Source organism: Lissotriton vulgaris, chromosome 3_2, assembly GCF_964263255.1.
Source record: "Lissotriton vulgaris chromosome 3_2, aLisVul1.2, whole genome shotgun sequence".
NCBI classification, from domain to species: Eukaryota; Metazoa; Chordata; class Amphibia; order Caudata; family Salamandridae; genus Lissotriton; species Lissotriton vulgaris.
This window is the reverse complement of record NC_141690.1, coordinates 219,962,138-219,975,513: the sequence shown is the minus strand read 5'-3', so window position 1 is coordinate 219,975,513 and position 13,376 is coordinate 219,962,138.

The following is a 13,376-nucleotide window of genomic DNA, read 5'->3' as shown; positions in this document are numbered from 1 at the left end:
GAGGTGGTCCTGGGTCAGGCGGAGGTGGGTGGGGAGGGAGTTCCATGTCTTGGCGGCGAGGTAGGAGAAGGACCGTCCCCCTGTGGTGGCTCTTCGAACGCGGGGGACGGCGGCGAGGGCGTGGCTGGTCGATCGAAGCTGGCGTTTGGGAGCGTAGAAGTTGAGGCGGCTGTTGAGGTATCCTGGGCCTTGGGTGTGTAGGGCTTTGTGTGCGTGGGTGAGGAGACGGAAGGTGATTCTCTTGTTGACCGGGAGCCAGTGCAGGTCTCTCAGGTGTCCGGAGATGTGGCAGCGACGGGGGATGTCCAGGATGAGTCGTGCTGAGGCGTTCTGGATCCGCTGGAGTCTCTTCTGGAGTTTGGCGGTGGTTCCGGCGTAAAGGGAGTTGCCGTAGTCCAGACGGCTGGTGACGAGGGCCTGGGTGACCGTCTTCCTGGTCTCAGTGGGGATCCACCGGAAGATCTTACGTAGCATGCGCAGGATGTTGAAGCACGAAGAGGAGACGGCGTTGACTTGTCTGGTCATGGAGAGGGAGGAGTCCAGGATGAGGCCCAGGTTGCGTGCGTGGTCTGTTGGTTTGGGTGCGCTGCCTAGGGTGGGGGGCCACCAGGAGTCGTCCCAAGCGGCGGGTGAGGATCCCAGGATGAGGACTTCCATCTTGTCCGAGTTCAGTTTCAGGCGGCTGTTCCTCATCCATTCGGCTACCTCTTTCATCCCTTCGTGAAGGTTGGCTCTGGCGGTGGCGGGGTCGTTGGTGAGGGAGAGGATCAGCTGGGTGTCGTCGGCGTAGGAGATGATGTTGAGGTTGTGCTGGCGTGCGATGTCTGCGAGGGGGCTCATGTAGACGTTGAAGAGGGTTGGACTGAGCGAGGAGCCTTGAGGAACGCCGCAGATGACTTCGATGGCTTCAGATCTGAACGGATGGAGGCGGACTCTCTGTGTCCTTCCGGCGAGGAAGGAGATGATCCACTCCAGTGCCTTCGATTTTGGAAAAGGGGGTGGTGATGGACAGAGTTTCTGAATGATGCAGAATACTCCTACCCAGTCAAGAGATCAGGGCTTGATCCATCACCGTTTTTTAGCTCACTGCACCATCCCAGCTCAGAACCTGGCTACATGCAAATTAGTCTGTTCCTGTCCCAGTGCATGATGGGAACAGGGCAAACCAAACTACCAAGCCAATTCTTATACTGGGAAGGAAACAAGCTTCCGGGGACCGGTTTCTGGCATTTCAGCCGTTGTCGGCCCGGCTTGCTTGAATCCTGATGGTGCAATGAGCAAGGGACTCACGTCTGAGTATACCCTCCCACACTTAGTGTGGACAAAATCGATTTTGGAAAAGGGGGTTGTGATGGACAGAGTTTCTGAATGATGCAGAATACTCCTACCCAGTCAAGAGATCAGGGCTTGATCCATCACCGTTTTTTAGCTCACTGCACCATCCCAGCTCAGAACCTGGCTACATGCAAATTAGTCTGTTTCTGTCCCAGTGCATGATGGGAACAGGGCAAACCAAACTACCAAGCCAATTCTTATACTGGGAAGGAAACAAGCTTCCGGGGACCGGTTTCTGGCATTTCAGCCGTTGTCGGCCCGGCTTGCTTGAATCCTGATGGTGCAATGAGCAAGGGACTCACGTCTGAGTATACCCTCCCACACTTAGTGTGGACAAAATCGATTTTGGAAAAGGGGGTTGTGATGGACAGAGTTTCTGAATGATGCAGAATACTCCTACCCAGTCAAGAGATCAGGGCTTGATCCATCACCGTTTTTTAGCTCACTGCACCATCCCAGCTCAGAACCTGGCTACATGCAAATTAGTCTGTTCCTGTCCCAGTGCATGATGGGAACAGGGCAAACCAAACTACCAAGCCAATTCTTATACTGGGAAGGAAACAAGCTTCCGGGGACCGGTTTCTGGCATTTCAGCGGTCATCTGCCCGGCTTGCTTGAATCCTGATGGTGCAATGAGCAAGGGACTCACGTCTGAGTATACCCTCCCACACTTAGTGTGGACAAAATCGATTTCTCCTGGACTCCGACGTTGCTGAGGCGTTGTACTAGGGTACGGTGGCAGACAGTGTCGAAGGCCACAGAGAGGTTGAGGAGGATGAGGGCCGCTGTTTCTCCGTTGTCAAGCAGCGCTCGGATGTCATCGGTGGCTGCGATCAGGGCGGTCTCGGTGCTGTGGTTGGCCCTGAAGCCAGACTGCGAGGGGTCGAGGGATCCGTTCGTCTCGAGGAAGGCGGCCAGCTGCTTGTTGACGGTCTTCTCGATGACTTTTACAGGGAACGGGAGCAGCGAGATGGGGCGGTAGTTCTTGAGGTCGGTGGGGTCGGCCGATGGCTTCTTGAGTAGGGCGCTGAGTTTGGCATGCTTTCAGCTCTCCGGGAAGGTAGCGGTGTCGAAGGAGGTGTTGATGATGTCCCGCAGGTGGGGTGCGATGACAGCGTCAGCCTTGTTGAAGACGTGGTGAGGGCAGGGGTCGGTCGGAGATCCGGAGTGGATGGAGTTCATCGTGCGGACGGTGTCTTCGGTGCTGATCGGAGTCCACGCGCGGAGGGTGGTGGTGGGGGGCGGTGGTTCGGTTGTGGCGTTCGTCGGTTGAGTGCTGAAGCTGTTGTGTATGTCCGCGATCTTGTTGTGGAAGTAGGAGGCGCAGGAGTTGCAGAGGTCTTGCGAAGGAGTGATGTCGTTGTTTCCGGCGTTGCGGTTGGAGAGCTCTTTGACGATGTTAAAGAGTTCCTTGCTGTTGTGGAGAAGTGTGGCTCAGGGGTTAGAGGTGGCAGACCCGGAAGCTGAGATCGGTCTTGGACCAGGGTTCAATTCCCCGCCTCGGCGGGTCTTGGGCTAAAAATTCCATGGACTCGATAATTCTCGCTCCGGTGCCTTCTCGACTCACGGGTTCACACTCTGCGACTCTGGGCAATAGCTTGCTTAATCTCCACAACGGCCCCTCGCGGCGGGATGCCTGACTTTCACCTTGTGGATACCCGCTGGGGCTATCACACAGGGGAATATCAGGACGGGTTCCCTAAGCAAGCGCCGGGACACCCACTGCGGGTAGCTGTGCGCTATATAAGCTCAACTACATTTACATTTACATTTACATTTGTGTGCGATGTTGTCCAGTCGTTCCTTGAATGCAGTTTTCTTGGTGGCGTGGATGAGTTGGTGGTGTTTTCGGGTGGCGAGCTTGAGGGCGGTCATGTTGTCCGGTGTTGGGTCTCTGAGTCAGGTTCTCTCGAGGGCTCGGCAGTTCTTCTTGGAGCTCTTGAGTTCGTCGGTGAACCATGGGGCTTTCTTGCTACCGGGTCTGCTAGGCAGGGTCCTCAGGGGGGCAAGCTTGTCTGCGCAGTCGCTGATCCACTTCGTGAGGTTGGTGGCCGCCTGGCTAGGGTTCGTTGTGCTGGTGGGAGGGTTCATGCTCAGGGAGGTCGCGAGCTGGTCGGCTGTGATCTTGTTCCAGCTCCTGCGTGCAACCTGTTGCTGGTGGTGGTGGATCGTGGTCCTTCCGAAGCTGAAGTGGACGCAGCTGTGGTCCGTCCAGTGGAGTCCGGTGGCGTGGCTGAAGGCGATGTCCTTGCTGGATGAGAAGACGGGGTCGAGTGTGTGTCCGGCGTAGTGGGTGGGGGTGGTCACCAGCTGCTTGAGTCCCAGGTTGGCGAGGTTGTCCAGCAGGGTGGTGGTGTTGCGGTCGTCGTTGTTCTCCAGGTGGAATTTGAGGTCCCCTAGGAGGATGTAGTCAGCAGAGCAGAGGGCGTGCGGGCTGATGAAGTCGGCGATGTCTTTGCTGAATTGTGTGCATTGTCCCGGGGGTCTGTAGATGAGGGTGCCTCTGAGGGTGGTCTTGGGGTTGATGTGGACCTGAAAGTGCAGGTGCTCGGCGGTTGCGAGGGTGTCGTCGGTGTTGGTCGTGATGCGGATGGTGTTTCTGTGGACGATGGCGATGCCTCCTCCGGTGTGGTTGATGCGGTCCCTTCGGATGATCTTGTAGCCGTCTGGGATGGCGATGGCGATGTCGGGCGCTGAGGAGGCGTTCATCCAGGTTTCCGTGAAGAAGGCGACGCCTGGGGCTGTGGTGTAGAGTAGGTTCCAGATCTCGATGGCGTGCCTGTGGACGGAGCGGGTGCTGAGCAGGATGCATTTCAGGTGGCTGCTGCTGTTGCTCGTCTTGGTCTTGGTTGGTGCTGGAGTAGTGCAGGTCCGGATGCAGGTGAACTTGCAGGAGTTGCAGCAGAAGGGTCCCCGGGTGCGTCTCGGCGTGGCTCGGTAGCAGCCCGGGACTCGGCTGGCGTTGAGGGCGTTAAGGGTGGCGGCGTCGTACGTCCGGCGGGTGGGCTGGGGTGTGCGGGGGCCAGGAGTCCTGGCACTGGGCGCGGTCCAGGCGCGGACGGGCGCAGAGGGGCTTACCTTTGGCGCGCCGCACGCCCGCTGCGCGTGCACGCTGCGCGTACGCGTGGACTCCGCCATAAATGGCGTAGTGGGGGGGTGGAGCGAGGGAGGGGCAGCTGGGAGGCGGCAGCGGGGAGGCGAATCAGGGGCGAGCAGAGGGAAGAGGGGGCGGGCCGCAGGGGGGCAGCAGCGGGGAGGGGGGGAAGTGAGCGGCGGGGGGAGGAGGGGTGGGGGTAGGAGCGGCGTGAAGCAAAAAACTTCGGGAAAGCGGCGGAGCGGCGAGGGGGGAGGCCTGAGGGCTGACCCTAGCAGGCAGCGGGCAGGGGGCAGGGGCAGGGGCAGGGGTTGGGCCGGCAGTAGGGTGACCTGGCCCCCGGGGACCGTGCTATGGCAGGGTCGGGGGTCAGACAGCCGGCAGCAGGGGGGCCAAGCACGCGGGAACGTGCAAGGCTGGCCTGGGGCTGGAGGCAGGCAGCAGGGGGACCAGGCAGATAGGCAGCGGGAGGACCTGGCAGAAAGGCGGCAGGCAGAGGGAGGCCCTGGCACACGGGGACCGTGCGGCAGGAGGAGCGACCAGGAGGGTCAGTCAGTGCCCCCCTACAGGTCAGCACCCAGTGCGGCTGCACCTGTCGCACTACCTAAAGTTGACCCTGGGTAGTACAGCCACAAGTATGCACCAAGGGTTCTAATGCAGAGAATCAAGGCTGGTGTGGTGGATATGAGTTCAGCTACTGCCAGTGAGTCAAGTGCATGCAGACATATCTGCACAGAAACGCTGAGGCACTCCCACATGTACAAACACCTACGTAAGGGTTTATGGAGAAAATGCATTCTAGCCGTGATGTAACACTTTTTACCAGTACTTAACTGGGTGCCGACCTATTTAACATGGAGAGTGCATAAGAAGGGACTATCGGGCACATGCATCAAGATACTTTGCGATCTCAAACGTAGCAAGTCGCAAAAATTGCCTGTTTGCTATTGCAAAATAGCCATAAGCAATGCATGAAACAAAAGCACAGAATCTCCAGTAAAATCCCAAATTGGTAATCGCAAAACGGATGCAAGAAAAATTCACAAATTGCGATTCTGCTGGGAATCGCAAATTGCATTTTCTGACAAATGAAACTAGTTGGTAACCATTTCAAAGTTAACAGATCAGGTGGTAACCATTACCAAACTACTTATACAGGCCCATAAGGCCTCACAATGTTTCACAATGGTTGAGCTCTACATCATGGCAAGGAGGATGAGGCTACGAGCAGCAGCACAGAAAAGACGGAGGATACAAGAGCGCATTGACAGAGTGCAACTTACATTGTTAGTGCAGACAGTGGAAGAGATATATGACAAATATAGCTTGAATGCAGACATCTATGATCTTATAGCTGAATTAGATCCACAGCTGCAGTGTCAGACTGACAGGACACATGCCAACCCCACTCATGTGCAGGTCCTATGTTCTCTGCACCTCCTGGCATAAGGTAGCTTCCAGGGAGTAATAGCGGCAGCTGGAGATGTCTGTCAAAGTGCCCTATCACGCTTTTTCAAATCTTTCATTGACGCCAAGTTGCAGAGGATACAACACCACAGGAATTGCAGCAAACCAAATAGGATTTCTATCAGGTAGTTCATTTTCCCCACTTTATTGTTTGCATTGATGAGACACATGTAGCCATTTGTCTGCCCTCAGTGAATGAGTACATTTACAGAAACAGAAAATCATACCATTCATTGAACATAAAAGTCATCTGCAATTCAAAAAACATCATCACAGATATAGTGGCTAGTTACCCTGGCAGTACCCATGACTCATACATCTTCAAACACAGTGGCATAAACAGACGTCTCCTTGCGGGTGAATTTGGCGAAGGATACCTGCTTGGTAAACAGATGTAATACTGTCTTGCAGACTCTTCGGCCATGGTGACACATAGCAGTGAGTAATCTTTTTATTTTACAAGCTGTAGGTGATAGCGCATTCAGTGTGCGCTCCTGCATACTGACGCCATATCTAAATCTAAGTACCCCTAGTGAGCAGCGATATAATGAGGCACATATTTCAACATGCAAAGTGATTGAGAGAACATTTGGTTTACTGAAATCTAAGTTCCGCTGCCTCCAAAAAACTGGTGGTGCATTGCAGTAAAGGGCAGATAACTGCTGCAAAATCGTCATCACTTGTGCCATGTTGCACAACATTACCACTACTAGAGGCATACCCCTAAAACTCTCTAGCAGCGAGTATGATGAAGACAATCAGCCAAGGCAACCGCCTCAAGCAGCACGCGGTCCGAGCGCAGCAGAGGGGAGACAGAGACATGCAGAAATCACTCAGCATTTTTTTTAAGGTAAATAATGATGAGATAACACACTACATGCTGAACTGTTTAATGAAACAAAAGGTGGTAGTGTTAATGCACACATACCAGGTGAAAACAAGCATTATGTTATACAAAATAGAACAGCATGACATTGCAATGGTACTTAAATGGCAGTCCAGACAATGTTCATGCTACTGATTACCTCACCAGATTTAGAATTGTCCCACAATTCACTTCTTGCGGCCATGCACTCCAGACGGCCTTTCAGTAGGCTCTGCAACATCCCTTGTGGAGCCTTTGGAGCCAGTGGTGCTCCGAGTACTGCGCCTTCTGCTTGTGGTTATTGGTGCCAGGAGACTACTGAGGCTGGGGGCCTCCTCACTCTCCCTCCCTCCCAGAACCTTGTTGCCACAACCTGCAGCAGTCTGAAGTTGATCCACCGCCTTGGTGACCTGGATAAGGCTCCTGGCCACATCCCCACAGCAATGGAATATCTCAACTTGCATCCCAACAGCACGACGGGACAGCTGCGCTTTGGTTGTGCTCAGACGATTGATGGCCCTGGTGTACCCATCTAGGCATACCATCAAATTGTGATGCCTCTTACGTTGGGATGCATGGTCATCCTGCATCACCCTGCACAAGTCATGCATGGCCTTGGTGACATTTGTAAAATTTTGATTTGTGGCCCTTTGTCCTTCCACAACAGCAGTGGTGAGCTCCTTTATGCAATCCCTAATTTTGCCAATGTTTGTTGCAAATGTTCCAAGTTGTGCCTGCATTAACCACAAGTTTTTGCATTGCAGGTGCTGGACCTTAAGCATCTGTCCCTCAAGCCCACCCCAGACAGCAGACCCATTGTCTCCCGAAGGCCATGAGGGCCCTTGCCCTTGGGCTATGAAAGTGGAAGGTTCGGTGCTGCATTGGTACCTCTGGTCTTGTTGTGGGTGTATGGCCAGCCTGTGATGTTGGAGTGTCAGGTTAGCTCTCCTCCTCACTTTCTAAATCTGGCAGTGGTGGCCCTTTGGTCCTGCGTCTAGTGGGTGCAGGTATCAGTGATGCTGTGGTCACTTCTGTATCATCTTCTGACTGTGCCTCATTATCCTGTGTGTCATGGGCATCACTAACGTCAGTTTCCTGCGTAGCTGCCTCTGTGATGTTAAACAGTTCAAGTTCAGTGTTTTGTTGTGGACATGTATGTCACATTGCGCATGACATTGTTTAATAAAGTTATTTAGTTACACACAAAGTCTAGTTTAATCACGTGCTTGTTGTCCTCTGTTGCACTAATTCTGTTTTAATCCCGCCTCGCCTTTCAATAAGTATTTGCTGTATGCTGATCCCATAATGTATTTTGGTGTGGAAAGTAAAATGTGGACAGGAGTCACATTTGCTACACTAAGCATGATCTGCATTGAGGGGACATTTTTAAGATTTAACAACGAATGATTATTTGCATTGACCTTACCTTGTGAGGTACTGGCCTGTTCAGAGGTGTCAATCTGTGTAACACCAACAACTCTTTCTGGCTGCAGTGTTGACTCTACCATGTCCTCCAGGGGTGAGTTGGCCCATTCCGTTGATGGTCCCCTCCTGGTTTTCATTGCATCTGCAAGCCTTGCAGCCACCCTTTCCTTATCATGGCTATGCAGGTCATACCAGCGCTTGCGCAGCTCGGATATGGAGCGCTGTGTGACCCCCGCTGCATTGAACTTGGATTGGATCCCAAGCCATATCTTTCTTTTCACCGACTCTGGGACCTGCAGTCACCGCTTGCCAAACAGTTTGTTGTGGCTATGGACAACTTCCTCAATGAGGATTTCAAGTTCTTTATTGCTGAATTTCAGCTTCCTCTTGCGCCCTTCTGCTTTCTTGTCACCTGTTCCAGAAGCCATGCTGGTGTTCTTGCACAGATTCTACTCTCAATAAAGTTTAGTTCTGCTCAGCTTCAACAGTCTGCCTCCTTCTCTGCCTCTCTCAGTGAACAGGTGTAAGCAATCCCAGCATCACTTCATGGTAGTGATGTCATCAAGCTGAATCAATTTGAGTGATTCGGTATTAGCAGATTCGCTTATTGCGATTCGGTAATACGCAATCACTATTTGAGATTGCAATTTTTACCGCAAAAATATAGTCATTTTTTTTGATGTCCAGACTTTTGCAATTCCTAAATAGCGATTACTTAAAAATTGCTATTTAGAAATAGCAAATGGAATGCTTGATGCATGTGGCTCGAAAAGTATTGAAAAGAGCTTCCTCACCCTCCTCCTACTTACTGTCTCGGTTACCTTTTTTGAACTTTATTCTAATTTCTTTTGCTGTTTTCTGATATGGGCAGAAACTTTCAATTAGGATTTGACTTTAGGTGCATGTCATAATTTTGGATTGACTATGGTTCGTATGTTGGCACCAGCTGCCTCACCCACCTCATTTCTGCTGTCACCTTCAACAGAACTCTCAAAATGAGCCATATTAGATGCATATAGGTGCATGCCCCATGTAATTTGCATTCAGGTGCATTCATTGCTGCTTTTATATGGGAAAAGCAACATACATGTATCAGAATGCCATGAACACAACGAGAGTGGATGTGCTACTAAAACCTGGATTAGTGTGCATGCATTACTACTGCACCCTATCTGTTTTTTGGCACTCACCCACACTCTCTGGGTCTCACAGACTGTGAGGGTCAGACTGCCTGGTGCCCATCACAGCAAAAAGATGCTGTTGCGCAGTCTTTGGAGCACCTCCTACTCTACGAGGACACTACTACAAGTCTTGCCTGTTCTAAACTTCACTCTCAACCTATTGTTTGGGGTGGTTATGCAGGTCTGAGAAAAGTTCCAGCACATGCAAAAACTCTTGAATCATCCAAAGGAGGTTGCCTGACTCATGAGTAAAAAATTGAGAAAATCAGCAAAACTGGTAATACTCCCTCTGAAACCTAACATCACCAAGTATGCATCTAAACCGACCTTAAGTGACCATTGAATCAATTACAGGCAGAGTAGTATGTTAAGAAATGAGGATGTTGCACACATTCATATTCAAGAAACATCTGCTGCTGACTCTTCAGGAATCTGAAAAAAATCAACTAATGGCTGTTACTTTTCTCTAGCTTCAAAATTCCCCTTTGTGCAAATATTTTTTTTAGGAATAGACAATATTTCTTTTTTATGCACATACGTTACATATTGATACATACCCAAGTTCATGATAAAAAACAACTAAAACAAGTTTAACATACACAACAGAAATAAAAAATTAACCGCACTTGCAGTCAGCAGGGTAATTTTCAAATGATTCCAATCCCAAATCCACAGAAAAAAAAAACACAAGCTTACCCTATAAAATAAGGACAATATCAACAAAATTAGGGGGATATTCTCAAGAACGCGTGATAAGTACCGCAAAATCAGCTTAACGCAACTCTTCACATCGCAGTCTATCGTGGGAAAATAATGCTGTGTTAACTAAGTATTCACAATATGAAGCCACCATGTGATAGGCCCACGACAACATGGCAAATGTCCGCAATAAAGTCAACGTGACGCCGCAAAAATGTGAAACACGAACGCAACAAAACTGACGATGAGGCCAATCGTGATACAAATATCAGCGATAACCAGCGACAGTCCTGTTATTCCCATGCGTCATGCGGGAAAATGCTCAATAAAAGCAGAGTAAAAAAATGCACACAACAACGTACGAGCACAAACCCCACTGCTGTGACGTAGAACAAATGACCACTGTCCCACATCAGATTGGCATCTCCTCACAAACAGCCACAAAGTACATTGACATGCATTCTGTATGTAACCTGCGCCAATACGGAAACATACATGGACCACACTGTGGACCCGCATTTCCTCATCACATTGCAGAGGGACAATCAACACCCCTTACACACAGACGTGCCATGTCCATGTCCAAACGAAAATGAAAGCATGGACTAATGTAGGGGCAGTGACTCCCCCTTACGTACATGTTGCCCATGTCTTGGGACTTGAGTCATAGGGTGCATCCCTGCAGGATGGCGGCACATAGCAGAGTCAAAAAGAAGCCCTCTTTTCACTTGAAGGCCACAAATGACAGCCAAAATGGAATGAATTGGGACACATGTGAAACGCCGAAGAGTGGGATAACTTACCAACTGTGACACACAGAACTGGCAGTTCGAATACGTGACACCCTAATCCGCCTCACTGCACAGACGTGATACACCCACTATCCATGATCAAATTCCTAAATTTCCAGCACTACATGTCGCACCCACACTTGTCTGAGTGAAGTGGGTGTACAGATGTGACATGCACGCAGGGAATGTGTCTTGGAATGCATTTATTTGCACATGCTGTGCCTGTGGTCATTCATCGTACTGTCCCATGATTGCTAAGTACCGTGACAATGTGATGTCAGCATGAGAAGAAATTGTCAGCGATGGTGTTCCTATGGGCAATTCCTGCTGCGGCTGCAGTGGGGTCCACCTGCCTCATCTTCATCATCATCGTCCGGTGCACCTGGCACTAGTATCCATGGGGCATTGCTGTGTACACATATGTTGTGCAGCACACAACATGCAGCAATCATCTTGCACACACTGTCTGGGCTGTACAGGAGCCTTCCACCTGTGACGTCCAGGTATCTGAAACGTGACTTCAACATGCCAAACGTGCGCTCCACGATGCCCCTAGTGCGTTTGTGGGCCAAATTGTACTGCCTCTGGGCCTGTGTGTTCGGGGCTCGGAGGGGTGTCATCATCCAAGTGCATAGTGCATATCCTTGCTCACTTGTGACAGTGCAGAGAGACAGGAGTCAATACAATGTACTGCATGATGTGTTGGCAGGCTCACTGGGTCATTGGTGTTTGATATGTGTGACTTAGGGATTTCTGTATGACATGAACTGCTTGTTGCAAATGAGCGGCATCAATTTGTATTACGTAGCCTCACTACTGCACCTCCCTCCCCCCGAGCATAGTCACTGGTGTGTGCAGCGCGGTTGCATAACTTGCACCCCTACGGCACACCATTGTCATGCATGTCTGCGCATGTCCACAAGCCTGACTACAACACAGTGATGATGTGCGCTGAAGTTGGCCGGCCACGTCTGTGTTGGCCCATTGTTAGGACAGGGCTGACACAGATGTAGAGTTCATGGCTGGCTGAACTCGCGATGCGGTTGACGGCAGACATTTGGCGCATGCTGCGATAATAGCAACACACACAACATTTGTCATGTGTGATTCCTGACCCCAAGCGGGCATGCACTCCCTCATGTACTGCTTTGGCCGAGCTCACACTCCGGGGGTATGCCACATAGCAACATTGTCCTTTGCGGGACGGGTGGCGCAGACACTACAACAGAGACACACGCCTGAGTACCTGCCTTGGCAAGGCCTGAAGTTAACCACACCCAGATCCATGTGTAGAGGGGCCACACCCCTACGCTGTACTGTCATATGCCTGTCCTCTCCGCTTACGCTCACAGGGAGGTACGACACGGCTACATGTCCCAGGTCTACCCCACTGCCTGCGGTGACATTGTAGCGCCCGCTATACCCAACACAATGTAATGTGGAATGGCCCTCAAGCATACATAATGACTACACAGATACACTGAGTAAGTCTGTGGAACTGGCTACGGGTACGTGCGCCCTGCCCCTTTTATTGCCAGGGTCACATGTTCAGTGACGCCTGTGCTGGATGGGTGTAGGGTAGTATAAGCACCCCTCAGGGGTTGGTTGGTGCTGGTAACAACCACAACAGTGATCAGACAATCAGCAGTACATAGTTCAAACAGCAAGGGTCCATGACTTGAGCTGCACAGAGTTAGTGGCCCCGGATGCATTGTGGCTGGCACAGGCATACCGCCACGGGACGGTGACTTGCGCTGCACTGAGGGAGGGCCACGCGAGCTGACCGGGTCCTCACCGATGTCCAAGGAGAATGTGGCGGAGGGCTGCGTGGGATAGATGAAGGTGTCCTACCAGGGCATGATGCAGAGGGCAGAAGCAATCAGAAACAGGCAAATGGCGGAGATGAATGCTACAGACTCCCTTTTACCACCATGTCAGTATCAGCTACATGATGATGAAGACAACCCCCAGCCCATAGAATCAGATGCCATTAAAGTTCAACCAGAGTGTGCCCATGGATTTTGGGGTACATGCTTAGTAACACCAGAGCTGAAAGGGGATGCAGACTGCGATTAGGCCTGTACAATGACATAAACTCTTGCCATGAAGAGAGCAAGACTCAGTTCAAATTGTGTGACCTACTCAACCGCAACGTGTGTGCCGGAGCTAGCGGTCAGCAGGGGCCCACAGCCACATGTTGTAGGCCTGCGATGCGCTAGTGCAGTTGTTGGTAGTGTCTCATCACCTCCGTAATGGAGAGCCTTTTCTCCTTTGGACTGAGGCGTGTATTCCTCTTACTCATATCCTTGTGTACTGCGACATGAATACTGCCATGAAGACATCAAGGCTCAGTTCCAAATGTGTGACCTACTAGTCCACTGTGTATGCTGGTGGAGTACGTCAACAAGTAAGTAGTACTGAGGGCCTGTGTTGCGGAGTCCATGATGGTCTGAGGAGGCTGGCAGGCTAGGGGCCTCAGGCTTGGCGCTTGGAGTGGCACGTGGTGAGCCCTCCGTGAC